The following is an 18219-nucleotide window of genomic DNA, read 5'->3' as shown; positions in this document are numbered from 1 at the left end:
GACATGATTATGGCCGAAATATGGGAATTAACAGACTTTGAAGGTGGAACGGTAGTTCGATACAGACGTACATGACATTCCATTTTAGAAATCATTATGGAATTCAATATTCCAAGATCCACAGTGACAAGAGTACCAAATTTAAGACATTACCTCTCACCTTGGTCAGAGTAGTCACTGTGGCCTTCACTTGATGACTAAGAGCAATGGCATTTGCATAGATTTGTCAGTGTTAACAAACAAGCAACACTATGTGAAATAAACACAGAAATCAAGTGGGAGGTATGACAAATGTATCCATTAGGACAGAGTGGTAAAATTTGGCATTAATGGGTTATGGCAGCAGATAACCCGTGCAAGTGCCTTTCCTAACAGCATGACATTACCTACAGTACCTCTCCTGGGCTCGTGACCATATCTGTTGGACCACAGACGACTGGAAAACCATGGCCTGAGCAGACGAGTCCCTATTTCAGTTGGTAAGAGCTGATGAAGGGTTCAAGTGTGGCACAGACCCCGTGAAGCCATGGACCCAAGTTGTCAACAAGGGACTGTGCAATCTGGTGCTGGCTACATTGAACCGATCATTGACTGGAGATTATTATGTTCCGCTACTTGGAGACCACTTGCAGCCATTCATGGACTTCATGTTCGCAAACAATGACAGAAATTTTATGAATGATAATGTGTTACGTCACCGGGCCACAACTGTTGGTGATTGGTTTGATGAAAATTCTGGACAATTCAAGTGAATGATTTGGCTACCCAGATAGCCTGACAAGAATCCCATGAAACACTTATGGGACATATGAGGGCGATTTGAAAAGTTTTCGGAATCAACACAAGAGGTCAGCGTTAGCGCAACGAGTTGTTCATGTGATATTCATTGGACTGTTCCTGTAGATATTCATTGGACTGTTACCTGTAAACACGTGCCACATCAGTGCCCTTGAGGGATAGCTATGGCAGTGATGTGGCTCTGTTGTTCCCATGTAGTGATTTGTGAAGATGGAAAAAAAAAAGTTTTGGGCAGTGATTAAGTATTTCCTAAAGAGAGGTATGAAAGCAAAGGACATTCATGCTGATTTCCAGAATACACTGGAGGACACTGCTCCTTCATATTCAGCTGCTGTCAAATGGACAAATGAATTTAAATTTGGTCAGGACAGCATAGATGATGATCCATGCACTGGTCGGCCAAGAAGATGTGTCACTACCCCAGAAATCATTGCAAAAGTGCACAAAAGGGTCATGGAGGATCGCTGATTGAAAGTGTGTGAAATTGCCAGATGTTATCTGAAAGGGTATATCACATTTTAACTGAAGAATTAGAAATGAAAAAAATTATCTGCGAGATGAGGGCCTCAACTCCTGATGCTGGATCAAAAACGCATGAAAATGGACATATCGGAACAATGTTTGGCCCGTTTAAGGAGAAACAAACAATATTTTTTGCACCAGTTTGTGACCACAGATGAAACTTGGCTGCACTATTATATCCCACAGACAAAACAACAGTCAAAGCAGTGGAATTTGCTGATTCTTCGCCATCAAAGAAAGCAGAGACAATTCCTTCAGCGAGAAAGGTCATGGTATCAGTGTTCTGAGATGTGAAGGGGATTCTGTTTGTAGGTTATCTCCCCACTGGGTAAACAATTACTGGAGAATACTATAACAACCTCCTGGGCGAATTGTAACAAAAGATACATGAAAAAAAGATCAGGTTTAACAAGGAAGAAAGTCATCTTCCATGAAGTGCGCCCACACACGTGCCATCTCACCACGGCAAAATTACACGAACTAAGGTATGAATTGTTGCCACACCTGCCTTATTCACCTATGGCTCTGTCAGACTCCCATCACTTCCCAAAACTAGCAATTCTTCTTAGTGGACAAAGATTCAATTGAAACATAGAATTGATAGCTGGAGTGAGAACTATTTTGCAAGCCTGGAGGAAACTCATTTTCGAGCTGGGACCAAGGCACTGGAACATCGATGGACCAAGTGCATTAATCTACAAGGAGACTACATTGAAAAATAAAATGTTTCAGTGATGTAAGTACTTTTTTTTCTATTCCATTCTGAGAACTTTTCAAACCATCCTCGTAACTGAGAGGTTATGTTTGTGCACAAAGTCCTGCACTGGCAACACTTTCATAACTGTGGAGGGCTATAGAGGCAGCATGGCTCAATATTTCTGCAAGAGCCTTGCAACAACTTATTGAGTCCATGCCAGTCTGAATTGCCGCACTACACTGAGCAAAAGGAGGTCCAATATCATATTAAGAGGTATCACAAAGCTTTTGTCATCTCAATGCATAACAAACATACATTAATCATAACATGGAACATCAAGAAAATGAAAGCAAGCAGATTTACACTTGAGAAATGGTATGGATATATTGCTTTCTATTGTTTCCTATTGGATTTTACATGTAACCTCAGTTTCAAAAACATCCTGACATGTTAAGTCTAAGAGCATCAACAACAATATTACAAATTTAGCACAAACTTTTGTTACACGTTTAGGACCACAACCTTAGAAAAGATTTTTATTAACAGCTATATGTGAAGGAAAACAATTGTTGCACTAAAACTTAAATCTACAGATTTTAGCAGCACTTTTAATGAAGTTTCCACAAATACAAACAAAATAGGTACCCCACAACTAAGTCTATAACAAATTCCCACTTCACCTCTTCCTATCAATCAAGAGTAGCAGTTACTCTAAAGTGGCCTTTTTTTTTCATAAAAGATATGTTTCCATTGCTGTTGCTGACCATATCAGAAGTTCTTGGGATTTGGTATTGGGGCATCCTTCTGATCTGACACTTTGAGCTTCTCACTAAGGGCTTCCGCAAGAAGACTGAAATGTCTGATCTTAAGAATCTGGAAAGAATGATACAATACCAAAACACAAGGCATTTTAAACTTCACAACAGCATCTCCAACCATAGATATGTGGGTACTTGAGGACAAAACACGAACACCATGAAGCAAAAAAGGAAGGAAAGGGAAATCTACGTTGTTCTTAAATGGTTACGCTGTAATGATATCTTTTTTCCTTATTGAAGCAATGATGAAAATACTGATGGAAGGAAAATTATTCAGCTTCTGCTCTGTACTAAATTTATGTAACAATATATGAACAACCAAATCTAAAAATGACAAATGTTAGTTGTTGACTTCAGAGGATCCATAGATTCATCAAAATACCAAAAGAGAGCAAAGGTTTAGAGAAAATATTCTAAATTCAAACCAGAAAGTTACCTGGAGCATGGGTCAAAGAATGGAAAGATGAACAGGATAAGACAATCACCAAAGTGGTCTGGGAACTTAAAAAGTTATAACTGACAGTGAGGGCAATAAACAACCATAGATGAAGAGCAGTTACAGCATAGGAGCATAAGAGACCAAAATCTACAACAAAACAGAAGGGAAAGACTGAAGTAGTGTGGAAAATATACTGAATAAAACAATAGAAATTCCAATATAAAAAGTATAATATTATGAAAAGAATAGATTGCTACTTACTATATAGAAGAGATGTTGAGTCGCTGACAGGCACAACAAAAAGACTACTTAATACATAAGCTTTTGGCCAGCACGCCTTCTTCCGAAATAGACAAAAAACACACACACACCTACCCTTTTCATAATATTGTCATTATTCAATCTTAGATTTTCAATTGTTTGAATATATAAAGTGCAGTACTGGTTGGGAAGTAAAAATATGAGACCAAATCTCTTTTAACACCTCATGAATATGACTATATAAGCTGCAGAACTATTGATATAGTATCTATCGTCTACTAAGACACCTCAGAATCAGAAAACTTAATTTGTTCCCACTGAGTATGAACATCGAAAGTATTTACCGTAAAGCTTTTGCAAAGAGGCGGCAAATATATATAGTTATAGTTATGGTTATATGTCTGCTTGTGGCTGTATATGTGTGGATGGATATGTGTGTGTGTGCGCGCGAGTGTATACCCGTCCTTTTTTCCCCCTAAGGTAAGTCTTTCCGCTCCCGGGATTGGAATGACTCCTTACCCTCTCCCTTAAAACCCACATCCTTTCGTCTTTCCCCTCCTTCCCTCTTTCCTGCTGAGGCAACAGTTTGTTGTGAAAGCTTGAATTTTGTGTGTATGTTTGTGTTCGTTTGTGTGTCCGTTGACCAGCCAGCACTTTCATTTGGTAAGTCACATCATCTTTGTTTTTTTTATATATATATATATATATATATATATATATATATATATATATATATATATATATAAAAAGATGATGTGACTTACCAAATGAAAGTGCTGGCTTTGTTTTTTATATATATATATATATATATATAATAGAGGGAAACATTCCACGTGGGAAAAATATATCTAAAAAGAAAGATGATGAAACTTACCAAACAAAAGCGCTGGCAGGTCGATAGACACACAAACAAACACAAACATACACACAAAATTCTAGCTTTCGCAACCAATGGTTGCCTCGTCAGGAAAGAGGGAAGGAGAAGGAAAGACAAAAGGATATGGGTTTTAAGGGAGAGGGTAAGGAGTCATTCCAATCCCGGGAGCGGAAAGACTTACCTTAGGGGGAAAAAAGGACAGGTATACACTCGCACACACACACATATCCATCCACACATACACAGACACAAGCAGACATTTGTAAAGGCAAAGAGTTTGGGCATTTTTTGGGCAGAGATGTCAGTCGGGGCGGATGTACAGAGGCAAAGATGAAGTTGAAAGACAGGTGAGGTATGAGCGGCGGCAAATTGAAATTAGAAATTAGCGGAGATTGAGGCCTGGCGGATAGCGAGAAGAAAGGATATGCTGAAGGGCAAGTTCCCATCTCCGGAGTTCTGACAGGTTGGTGTTAGTGGGAAGTATCCAGATAACCCGGATGGTGTAACACTGTGCCAAGATGTGCTGGCCGTGCACCAAGGCATGTTTAGCCACAGGGTGATCCTCATTACCAACAAACACTGTCTGCCTGTGTCCATTCATGCGAATGGACAGTTTGTTGCTGGTCATTCCCACATAGAACGCTTCACAGTGTAGGCAGGTCAGTTGGTAAATCACGTGGGTGCTTTCACACGTGGCTCTGCCTTTGATCGTGTACACCTTCCGGGTTACAGGACTGGAATAGGTGGTGGTGGGAGGGTGCATGGGACAGGTTTTACACCGGGGGCGGTTACAGGGGTAGGAGCCAGAGGGTAGGGAAGGTGGTTTGGGGATTTCATAGGGATGAACTAAGAGGTTGCGAAGGTTAGGTGGACGGCGGAAAGACACTCTTGGTGGAGTGGGGAGGATTTCATGAAGGATGGATCTCATTTCAGGGCAGGATTTGAGGAAGTCGTATCCCTGCTGGAGAGCCACATTCAGAATCTGATCCAGTCCCGGAAAGTATCCTGTCACAAGTGGGGCACTTTTGGGGTTCTTCTGTGGAAGGTTCCGGGTTTGAGGAGATGAGGATGTGGCTCTGGTTATTTGCTTCTGTACCAGGTCGGGAGGGTAGTTACGGGATGCAAAAGCTGTTTTCAGGTTGTTGGTGTAATGGTTCAAGGATTCCGGACTGGAGCAGATTCGTTTGCCACGAAGACCTAGGCTGTAGGGAAGGGACCGTTTGATGTGGAATGGGTGGCAGCTGTCATAATGGAGGTACTGTTGCTTGTTGGTGGGTTTAATGTGGACGGACGTGTGAAGCTGGCCATTGGACAGGTGGAGGTCAACGTCAAGGAAAGTGGCATGGGATTTGGAGTAGGACCAGGTGAATCTGATGGAACCAAAGGAGTTGAGGTTGGAGAGGAAATTCTGGAGTTCTTCTTCACTGTGAGTCCAGATCACGAAAATGTCATCAATAAATCTGTACCAAACTTCGGGTTGGCAGGCCTGGGTAACCAGGAAGGCTTCCTCTAAGCGACCCATGAATAGGTTGGCATACGAGGGGGCCATCCTGGTACCCATGGCTGTTCCCTTTAATTGTTGGTATGTCTGGCCTTCAAAAGTGAAGAAGTTGTGGGTCAGGATGAAGCTGGCTAAGGTAATGAGGAAAGAGGTTTTAGGTAGGGCGGCAGGTGATCGGCGTGAAAGGAAGTGCTCCATCGCAGCGAGGCCCTGGACATGCGGAATATTTGTGTATAAGGAAGTGGCATCAATGGTTACAAGGATGGTTTCCGGGGGTAACAGACTGGGTAGGGATTCCAGGCGTTTGAGAAAGTGGTTGGTGTCTTTGATGAAGGATGGGAGACTGCATGTAATGGGTTGAAGGTGTTGATCTACGTAGGCAGAGATGCGTTCGGTGGGGGCTTGGTAACCAGCTACAATGGGACGGCCGGGATGATTGGGTTTGTGAATTTTGGGAAGAAGGTAGAAGGTAGGGGTGCGGGGTGTTGGTGGGGTCAGGAGGTTGATGGAGTCGGGTGAAAGGTTTTGTAGGGGGCCTAAGGTTCTGAGGATTCCTTGAAGCTCCGCCTGGACATCAGGAATGGGATTGCCTTGGCAAACTTTGTAAGTAGTGTTGTCTGAAAGCTGACGCAGTCCCTCAGCCACATACTCCCGACGATCAAGTACCACAGTTGTGGAACCCTTGTCCGCCGGAAGAATGACGATGGATCGGTCAGCCTTCAGATCACGGATAGCCTGGGCTTCAGCAGTGGTGATGTTGGGAGTAGGATTAAGGTTTTTTAAAAAGGATTGAGAGGCAAGGCTGGAAGTCAGAAATTCCTGGAAGGTTAGGAGAGGGTGATTTTGAGGAAGAGGAGGTGGGTCCCGCTGTGACGGAGGACGGAACTGTTCCAGGCATGGTTCAATTTGGATAGTGTCTTGGGGAGTTGGATCCTTAGGAGTAGGATTAGGATCATTTTTCTTTGTGGCAAAGTGATATTTCCAGCAGAGAGTATATATATATATATATATATATATATATATATATATATATATATATATATATATATAAAAAGATGATGTGACTTACCAAATGAAAGTGCTGGCAGGTCGACAGACACACAAACAAACACAAACATACACACAAAATTCAAGCTTTCGCAACACACTGTTGCCTCATCAGGAAAGAAGGAAGGAGAGGGAAAGACGAAAGGATGTGGGTTTTAAGGGAGATAATAAGGAGACATTCCAATCCCGGGAGCGGAAAGACTTACCTTAGGGGGAAAAAAGAACGGGTATACACACACACACACACACACATATCCATCCACACATATACAGACACAAGCAGACATATTCAAAGGCAAAGAGTTTGGGTAGAGATGTCAGTCGAGGTGGAAGTGCAGAGGCAAAGATGTTGTTGAATGACAGGTGAGGTATGAGTGGCGGCAACTTGAAATTAGCGGAGATTGAGGCCTGGTGGATAACGGGAAGAGAGGGTATATTGAAGAGCAAGTTCCCATCTCCGGAGTTCGGATAGGTTGGTGTTAGTGGGAAGTATCCAGATAACCCGGACGGTGTAACACTGTGCCAAGACGTGCTGGCCGTGCACCAAGGCATGTTTAGCCACAGGGTGATCCTCATTACCAACAAACACTGTCTGCCTGTGTCCATTCATGCAAATGGACAGTTTGTTGCTGGTCATTCCCACATAGAATGCGTCACAGTGTAGGCAGATCAGTTGGTAAATCATGTGGGTGCTTTCACACGTGGCTCTGCCTTTGATCGTGTACACCTTCCGGGTTACAGGACTGGAGTAGGTGGTTGTGGGAGGGTGCATGGGACAGGTTTTACACTGGGGGCGGTTACAAGGGTAGGAGCCAGAGGGTAGGGAAGGTGGTTTGGGGATCTCATAGGGATGAACTAAGAGGTTACGAAGGTTAGGTGGACGGCGGAAAGACACTCTTGGTGGAGTGGGGAGGATTTCATGAAGGATGGATCTCATTTCAGGGCAGGATTTGAGGAAGTCGTATCCCTTCTGGAGAGCCACATTCAGAGTCTGATTCAGTCCCGGAAAGTATCCTGTCACAAGTGGGGCACTTTTGTGGTTCTTCTGTGGGAGGTTCTGGGTTTGAGAGGATGAGGAAGTGGCTCTGGTTATTTGCTTCTGTACCAAGTCAGGAGGGTAGTTGCGAGATGCGAAAGCTGTTGTCAGGTTGTTGGTGTAATGGTTCAGGGATTCCGGACTGGAGCAGATTCGTTTGCCACGAAGACCTAGGCTGTAGGGAAAGGACCGTTTGATGTGGAATGGGTGGCAGCTGTCATAATGGAGGTAGTGTTGCTTGTTGGTGGGTTTGATGTGGACGGACGTGTGAAGCTGGCCATTGGACAGGTGGAGGTCAACGTCAAGGAAAGTGGCATGGGATTTGGAGTAGGACCAGGTGAATCTGATGGAACCATAGGAGTTGAGGTTGGAGAGGAAATTCTGGAGTTGTTCTTCACTGTGAGTCCAGATCATGAAGATGTCATCAATAAATCTGTACCAAACTTTTGGTTGGCAGGCCTGGGTAACCAAGAAGGCTTCCTCTAAGCGACCCATGAGTAGGTTGGCGTACGAGGGGGCCATCCTGGTACCCATGGCTGTTCCCTTTAATTGTTGGTATGTCTGGCCTTCAAAAGTGAAGAAGTTGTGGGTCAGGATGAAGTTGGCTAACGTAATGAGGAAAGAGGTTTTAAGTAGGGTGGCAGGTGAAAGGAAGTGCTCCATCGCAGCGAGGCCCTGGACGTGCGGGATATTTGTGTATAACGAAGTGGCATCAATGGTTACAAGGATGGTTTCCGGGGGGTAACAGATTGGTTAAGGATTCCAGGCGTTCGAGAAAGTGGTTGGTGTCTTTGATGAAGGATGGGAGACTGCATGTAATGGGTTGAAGGTGTTGATCTACGTAGGCAGAGATACGTTCTGTGGGGGCTTGGTAACCAGCTACAATGGGGCGGCCGGGATGATTGGGTTTGTGAATTTTAGGAAGAAGGTAGAAGGTAGGGGTGCGGGGTGTTGGTGGGGTCAGGAGGTTGATGGAGTCAGGTGAAAGGTTTTGTAGGGGGCCTAAGGTTCTGAGGATTCCTTGAAGCTCCGCCTGGACATCAGGAATGGGATTACCTTGGCAAACTTTGTATGTGGTGTTGTCTGAAAGCTGACGCAGTCTCTCAGCCACATACTCCCGACGATCAAGTACCACGGTCGTGGAACCCTTGTCCGCCGGAAGAATGACGATGGATCGGTCAGCCTTCAGATCACGGATAGCCTGGGCTTCAGCAGTGGTGTGTTGGGAGTAGGATTGAGGTTTTTTAAGAAGGACTGAGAGGCAAGGCTGGGAGTCAGAAATTCCTGGAAGGTTTGGAGAGGGTGATTTTGAGGGAGAGGAGGTGGGTCCCGCTGTGACAGAGGACGGAACTGTTCCAGGCAGGGTTCAATTTGGATAGTGTCTTGGGGAGATGGATCATTAGGAGTAGGATTAGGATCATTTTTCTTCGTGGCAAAGTGATATTTCCAGCAGATAGTACGAGTGTATGACAGTAAATCTTTGACGAGGGCTGTTTGGTTGAATCTGGGAGTGGGGCTGAAGGTGAGGCCTTTGGATAGGACAGAGATTTCGGATTGGGAGAGAGGTTTGGAGGAAAGGTTAACTACTAAATTGGGGTATTGTGGTTCCAGATTGTGTTGATTGGAATTTTGAGGTTTTGGAGGGAGTGGAGCTGAAAGTGGGAGATTGAGTAGATGGGAGAGACTGGGTTTGTGTGCAATGAGAGGAGGTTGAGGTTTGCTGGAAAGGTTGTGAAGGGTGAGTGAGTTGCATTTCCGGAGGTGGGAAACCAGGAGATTGGATAGTTTTTTGAGGTGAAGGGTGGCATGCTGTTCTAATTTGCGGTTGGCCAGTAGAAGGATGCTCTGAACAGCCGGTGTGGATGTGGGAGAGGAAAGATTGAGGACTTTTATTAAGGATAGGAGTTGACGGGTGTGTTCATTGGCTGAGTTGACGTGTAGGTGAAGGATTAGGTGGGTGAGGGCAATGGATTGTTCAGTTTGGAACTGGTATAGGGACTGATGGAAAGAAGGGTTGCAGCCAGAGATGGGAACTTTAAGTGTGAGGCCTTTGGGGGTAATGCCAAATGTCAGACAAGCCTGAGAAAATAAAATATGGGAGCGTAATCTGGCTAGGGTGAAGGCATGTTTGCGGAGGGAATGTAAATAAAACTTAATGGGGTCGTTGTGGGGGTGTTGTCAGGGTGACATGGTATTAGAAGGTGGAAAGTGTAACATGAGGCTGAAACGAAAATGAAAATAAAAATATATGGGGAGTGATAAAGGTGAACTAGAAAGTAACTGGAGATCTGTTGTGAAAAAAGGCGAAAAAGTGTTTGTTAAAGCTGGGCTATGTTGATCCTGTGGTGAACTTGGGTTGGTAGACAACGATGTGCACAAAGGTTAGGTGGTTGTGTTGCCGCCAAAACACGTTAAAGGATGGAGAGATTCGGGAAAATTTCGAAAAAACTGCGTGTAAATGTATTAAAAGGAGTGGTTTTGTGGTGGCAGATTATGAAAATGAGGCTAACAATTGTCTGGCAAAGAAATAATGACGTTAAAACCTGTGGGAAGCGGCTAAAAATTATCAGTGATGTGGGAAAAACGGAAATGGAAATAAAGCGAAAGTTATCAGAACTAGCCGAAATGGTTGTGTAATAGGTGAAAGGAACTGTTTGTGAACTAGAAACGGTGGATTTTAAAGCAGCGGTAGTGTTGAAAGCGGAAAAAAATTTTTTTGGTTCCAATCATCCCGGCTGCCCCATTGTAGCTGGTTACCAAGCCCCCACAGAATGTATCTCTGCCTACGTAGATCAACACCTTCAACCCATTACATGCAGTCTCCCATCCTTCATCAAAGACACCAACCACTTTCTCGAACGCCTGGAATCCTTAACCAATCTGTTACCCCCGGAAACCATCCTTGTAACCATTGATGCCACTTCGTTATACACAAATATCCCGCACGTCCAGGGCCTCGCTGCGATGGAGCACTTCCTTTCACGCCGATCACCTGCCGCCCTACCTAAAACCTCTTTCCTCATTACCTTAGCCAGCTTCATCCTGACCCACAACTTCTTCACTTTTGAAGGTCAGACATACCAACAATTAAAGGGAACAGCCATGGGTACCAGGATGGCCCCCTCGTACACCAACCTACTTATGGGTCGCTTAGAGGAAGCCTTCTTGGTTACCCAGGCCTGCCAACCAAAAGTTTGGTACAGATTTATTGATGACATCTTCATGATCTGGACTCACAGTGAAGAACAACTCCAGAATTTCCTCTCCAACCTCAACTCCTATGGTTCCATCAGATTCACCTGGTCCTACTCCAAATCCCATGCCACTTTCCTTGACGTTGACCTCCACCTGTCCAATGGCCAGCTTCACACGTCCGTCCACATCAAACCCACCAACAAGCAACACTACCTCCATTATGACAGCTGCCACCCATTCCACATCAAACGGTCCCTTCCCTACAGCCTAGGTCTTCGTGGCAAACGAATCTGCTCCAGTCCGGAATCCCTGAACCATTACACCAACAACCTGACAACAGCTTTCGCATCTCGCAACTACCCTCCCGACCTGGTACAGAAGCAAATAACCAGAGCCACTTCCTCATCCTCTCAAACCCAGAACCTCCCACAGAAGAACCACAAAAGTGCCCCACTTGTGACAGGATACTTTCCGGGACTGGATCAGACTCTGAATGTGGCTCTCCAGAAGGGATACGACTTCCTCAAATCCTGCCCTGAAATGAGATCCATCCTTCATGAAATCCTCCCCACTCCACCAGGAGTGTCTTTCCACCGTCCACCTAACCTTCGTAACCTCTTAGTTCATACCTATGAAATCCCCAAACCACCTTCCCTACCCTCTGGCTCCTACCCTTGTAACCGCCCCCGGTGTAAAACCTGTCCCATGCACCCTCCCACAACCACCTACTCCAGTCCTGTAACCCAGAAGGTGTACACGATCAAAGGCAGAGCCACGTGTGAAAGCACCCACATGATTTACCAACTGATCTGCCTACACTGTGACGCATTCTATGTGGGAATGACCAGCAACAAACTGTCCATTTGCATGAATGAACACAGGCAGACAGTGTTTGTTGGTAATGAGGATCACCCTGTGGCTAAACATGCCTTGGTGCACGGCCAGCACATCTTGGCACAGTGTTACACCGTCCGGGTTATCTGGATACTTCCCACTAACACCAACCTATCCGAACTCCGGAGATGGGAACTTGCTCTTCAATATACCCTCTCTTCCCGTTATCCACCAGGCCTCAATCTCCGCTAATTTCAAGTTGCCGCCACTCATACCTCACCTGTCATTCAACAACATCTTTGCCTCTGCACTTCCGCCTTGACTGACATCTTTGCCCAAACTCTTTGCCTTTGAATATGTCTGGTTGTGTCAGTATATGTGTGGATGGATATGTGTGTGTGCGCGCGCGCGAATGTATACCAGTCCTTTTTTCCCCCTAAGGTAAGTCTTTCCGCTCCCGGGATTGGAATGACTCCTTACCCTCTCCCTTAAAACCCGCAGCCTTTCATCTTTCTCTCTCCTTCCCTCTTTCCTGACGAAGCAACCGTTGGTTGCGAAAGCTAGAATTTTGTGTGTATCCCGGGAGCGGAAAGACTTACCAATTAGCTGTCACATCAGTAACCAAGAAAGCCAACTTACTAAATGTTTCAAGAGCAACTGTTTCAACAGTCACGTCAGCCTACTCAAAGCATGGGAAGAAATCATCATGTAAACGTAATAGCAGGTGCAAATCAAAACTAAATGACTTTGTTTTTAAATATATTTTTCCCGCGTGGAATGTTTCCCTCTTTTATATATGCACAAAGATGATGTGACTTACCAAACGAAAGTGCTGGAGGTTGATAGACACACAAACAAACACAAACATACACACAAAATTCAAGCTTTCACAACAAAAGGTTGCTTCATCAGGAAACAGGGAAGGAGAGGGAAAGCCGAAAGGATGTGGGTTTTAAGGGAGAGGGTAAGGAGTCATTCCAATCCCGGGAGTGGAAAGACTTACCTTAGGGGGTAAAAAGGACAGGTATACACTCGTGCACACACACACAGACACACACAGACACAAGCAGACATTTGAAACAAAGATGATGTGACTTACCAAACGAAAGTGCTGGCAGTTCAATACACACACAAACAAACACAAACATACACACAAAATTCAAGCTTTCGCAATAAACGGTTGCTTCATCAGGAAAGAGGGGAGGAGAGGGAAAGACGAAAGGATGTGGGTTTTAAGGGAGAGGGTAAGGAGTCATTCCAATCCCGGGAGTGGAAAGACTTACCTTAGGGGGAAAAAAGGATGGGTATACACACACACACACACACACACACACACACATATATCCATCCGCACATACATAGACCATGTGTGGATGGATGTGTGTGTATGTGCGAGTGCTTGTGAAAGCTTGAATTTTGTGTGTATGTTTGTGTGTCTATCGAGCTGCCAGCGCTTTTGTTTGGTAAGTCTCATAATCTTTGTTTTTATATATATATAAAAAATAAAGATGTTGTGACTTACCATACGAAAGCGCTGGCAGGTCGATAGAAACACAAACAGACACATACATACACACAAAATTCAAGCTTTCGCAACAAACTGTTGCCTCATCAGGAAAGAGAGAAGGAGAGGGAAAGACGAAAGGAAGTGGGTTTTAAGGGAGAGGGTAAGGAGTCATTCCAATCCCGGGAGCAGAAAGACTTACCTTAGAGGCCCACAGGAAATATTTCATTTTCAATTAGCCACCCAGCTAAGATATAGATGTGCTCAGACCATCTACAGCATATAATCGGACCGACATACGAGGGGTACCCAAAGAAAAACCAGAATTATTTTTTAAAAGCTATATATTTTCAAATTGTTTACAAAACAAACTTATCCCCTTCAAAATACTCTCCATTACAACTAATACATACGTCCCACCTGTGCTACCACTGTTCGTAACATTTTTTGCAGTCACATTTAGAAATGGCTGACAGCTAACTCAGTTTTTTCTCCATTTCTTCAGTGTTGTCGAATCAGTGTACTTTCGTGCCCCTTTTCGTGTGTGGAAATAAGAAAAAGTAGCAAGGAGCCAGGTCAGGTGAATAAGGTATGTGGGGCAGTGGAACCACACCATTTTTAGCCAAAAATGTCTAACATAGATGGCTGTGTGTGCAGGTGCACTGTCATGATGGAAGAACTGGTCTCCTGTTTACCCAAATCTTCCATTAAAATTCTCTGAACCAAGCTCCAAGATAACCTACTAATCTCTGACAGTTGATCAATTGTCTGTTGATGGTCTGGCAGCAAAAGCTCTCCAACTTTTTTCAATATTTTTATCGATTTGGGCAGTTGATGGACATCAAGAACAAGGTTTGTCAATAATCGACACGTCATTTTTAAATTGAGCAAACCACTCGTGCACTCAAGTTTTCCCCATAGCGTCAGCTTGGTAACCTGTTTTCAACATTACGACAGTTTCAGCAGCATTTTTACCAAGTACAAAACAAAATTTCACAGCTACACGTTGTTCACTTAAACTTGCCATCATAAGAAACGAAACAAGAACAAAAGAGCACTAGCAAAAACAATCACTACAGATGAACAGAACAAGCTGAGGTCAAAACACAGGCAGCGCTGAACAGGAAATGAGTTGCACTATACAAGCCTATTGGCAGAATTGTGTACTATACAAGCTCCACCAACGGCAATGTTATTCCCCCCCCCCCCATAAGAACCCACATACTATGTCATTCTGTTGGGTAAGGAACACCAGCCAGCTCAAGTGTGTACTGGGGCAGTGGATGAGTTACGTAGCATATACAGTGTTGTAGTTGTCCAATGACCTGTGTGCCACAGGAGGAACAGCCGTTTCCATGTTCTATACACAAGAACAATACCCAGGTGGCTAAAAAAATGCCATTCTCTCAATTTGACCTATAAGGGACTGAAACGATAGTCTGAACTCTGGAAAATTTCCCGACAAGCTCGTGCAGCTTTACAGAAAAGCCCACAGAAATCTGTCTGTTGCATTACACAACATTACAAATTCCTCGCACATCTCTACAGAGAACTGTGAAACAGGATTTAAAGTTTCATCCCTACAACCTGGAAATGATTCAACAGTTACAGCCAGCAGATAAAGTGAGTAGATGCAATTTCTGCACAACGTTACTGGATGGAATTAACCAGGTCGACGTATTTCTGACTTTTTTTATACACTGAACCTAAAGACAGTAAAATGAAAACATACTGCATCTCCTGGGCAGCGGAGGGGAGGGGAGGGCAGTGGAGGGGAGGGTACAGTCCAGAGTCGTTGCGGCGACAGTCCTGAGTCGTCACAATGAAAAGTCTTGTGGGACACTGAAGGGGTTACTCTGATGTCCTTCCTCATGGTTATAATGATCAACTCTGAAATGTACTGTGCTACTCTCTGGAAATTGAAGAAACAGCTTCAGTGTGTTCATCCCCACAAAAATACAAAGAAACTTCTCCTTCCCCTTGACAATGCAAGGCCTCACACAAGTCTGCACACCCGAGAGCAGCTCAAAAAACTTCATTGGACTGTTCTTCCTCATTCACCCCACAGCCTGGACCATGCTGCTCCTGAATTTTATTTATTTGGCCCAATGAAGGATGCATTCCAGGGAAAGCAGTACATGGATGGGGAGGTTACTGATGCAAGAAGGTGTTGACCAGTACAGTGGTGCTAACAGACATATACAGGGGATAGGCAATATAATGTGAACAGTGGTAGAAATGGGATGGTTGCATTTGATGGTCAACAATACAGGTAAGGCACATGTCACACTGGACTGTGCGTGTTCAGCATGGACTAGGCATCAGTGCAGGTTGTTCACAAGTAGTGCACACTTTGTATTTGCATTTAGAGGCCGAGGTCAACGTGCACTGAAAGACTTAATAGTGTTCCAAAGAGTGCAGATTGCAGGGGCCCAATTAGCTGTCACATCAGTAACCAAGAAAGCCAACTTACTAAATGTTTCAAGAGCAACTGTTTCAACAGTCACGTCAGCCTACACAAAGCATGGGAAGAAATCATCATGTAAACGTAATAGCAGGTGCAAATCAAAACTAAATGACAGAGATTGTTGTATGCTAACACAAATTGTGTCAAAACAGAAAACTATGGTGGCTAAATTGACTGCAGAGCTCAACAGCCATCTTTGAGACCAAATATCTTTCGATCGTGTTTGCCGAGGACTCCATAAAGCTAGCATTCATGGACGAGCTGCTATACTGAAACCATTAGTGACAACAACCAACACAAAGAAGCATAAAACATGGCATCAGGAGCATAAATCTTGGACGGCTGATCAGTGGAAACACACATCATACAGCCTGACAAGTCAATGTTTTCATTATTTCCAACATCGGGCCAGGTTTACATCTGGAGAATGCCAAAAGAAGCCTACAATTCTGATTGCTTGATTCCAACAGTTAAGCACAGAGGTGGAAGTGTGATGGTGTGGGCAGCTATATCATGGTATTCTGCTGATCCCATCATTACCCCCAAAGGTCATGTTACAGCCAGCGAGCATGTGAACATTTTAGGTGATCAGGACACTCCATGATTCAAATGATGTTCTCAACAATGATGCCATATTTTAGGATGATAATGTACCCATTCACACAGCCAGGACAGTACAATCATGGTAAGATGGCCAGCACAGTCGCCGGACTCTTAACATTATCAAACCCCTGTGGGCTACTGGAGTGCAGTCTCTGGAACAGATGTTCGCCTCCCTCATCACTGCAAGTGTTAGAAGACGTTCTGATCAAAGAGTGGCAGGACATTCCACTAAAGACTATACAATCATTATATGCCAGTATTCCATGAAGAATGGCAGCTGTATTACAGGCAAATGGGGTCCACCCCTTACTAATAAACCATTCCCAACTATGTGCAGGTGTTCACATTATTTTGCCTATCCCCTGCAGGCAATCCTAGTATGCTTAAAAACAGGGTTCTGTACTCAAAAGAGTGGGGAATAATATGATGCATCGGAATCTTGTACAAAACCAAATGTGTTGCATTACTTATTGAAACCCCTCATATTTTTTTCCAGCTGGTCCAGTAAACTTATCATTTTTGGCAGACAATTTTTTATCCTTTGCAAGAAGAAAAAGAACGACAATCCTTTTGCATCTCTTAGAACACTGTCCATAACCTTCCAAGTAAAAGAATACAACTGCTGTTTAAGTGTAGGTTGTACTTTAAAAGACCAAGATTCGACAAATGAATGATACAGCACACACCTTTAAGCTTTTGACCGTCAGAGACGTGATATCTGCATTCAGTGCCACGAGCAGCTCATTGCCACTGTACTGCTTGCCGAACGCTGCTGCCTGTGCTGAGGGAAGGCATTCCAGCGGCTATGAAACAGCTTGTCATCCAATTTTAAGAAAACTATTCAGTGAAAAAATAAATAAATAATTTTTACACTTCTTACGTCTGATAGCTTAGCACAATAAGGAAGAATTTCTTTTTGCTGTTCATCATAGATAATGTGCTGCATCCAATTAGGTAATAAAGCATTGCATGAAGTTTTAGAGTTTGTGGAGCTAGAAATGCTTTGCATAAAATTTGCATATGATTGATATTAGCTCAAACAGGGCTACCTATTAAAAGTAGACAAGATAACAAACTTTTACTTAAAGCTGAGAAGAGAAAGTTCTTATTTCATTCTCGAGTTATTGATTTTTACATCCAGCAGATGGTCGCACGAGACGTACCCATTTCCATGCCCGTAAATCAGGAATCATTAGGCCATAACAATCATCATATTACATAAATGGTACAAGATATCGAAATGAGGTTCCTTATGAATCACAGCATGAGAAGTGACACATACATTGTTTGTTAAATGCTCCAAACTTTTTTATACTCCGGATTCAGAAATAACTTGTCCACAGCAGTGAGAGGGTCAGCAGAACAGAACATGTAAACACTTCAATAGAACTTGAGGAAAACCCAGGGCCGACATTTTAAACACACCCTCAGCATCTGGGGAGCAGCAGAGCATGACAATTAAATTTGTCCACACATCATGACACACTTCAGTATTTTATTTTTCATAGCTGATCTTTCAATATGTTGCTAATCTTGCAACATTTTGTTTCACAGTATTACATTACTGCTATGCAGTTATGCTCATTTTTCTGCAATTTTTCCTTTATTTACATTCATTAT

At 43.7% G+C, this 18219-nt stretch overlaps 1 protein-coding gene across 1 annotated transcript in view; it reads right to left on the bottom strand.

Moving 5' to 3' along the window:
- The window catches only part of LOC126474919 (protein ELYS), a 350083-nt gene that overhangs the window by 214188 nt on the left and 117676 nt on the right, over positions 1-18219 (bottom strand). The gene's annotated exons all lie outside the window — the stretch shown is intronic.

This window comes from Schistocerca serialis, chromosome 4 (genome assembly GCF_023864345.2).
Source record: "Schistocerca serialis cubense isolate TAMUIC-IGC-003099 chromosome 4, iqSchSeri2.2, whole genome shotgun sequence".
NCBI lineage: Eukaryota > Metazoa > Arthropoda > Insecta > Orthoptera > Acrididae > Schistocerca > Schistocerca serialis.
This window is presented reverse-complemented; position numbering and strand designations above follow the sequence as displayed.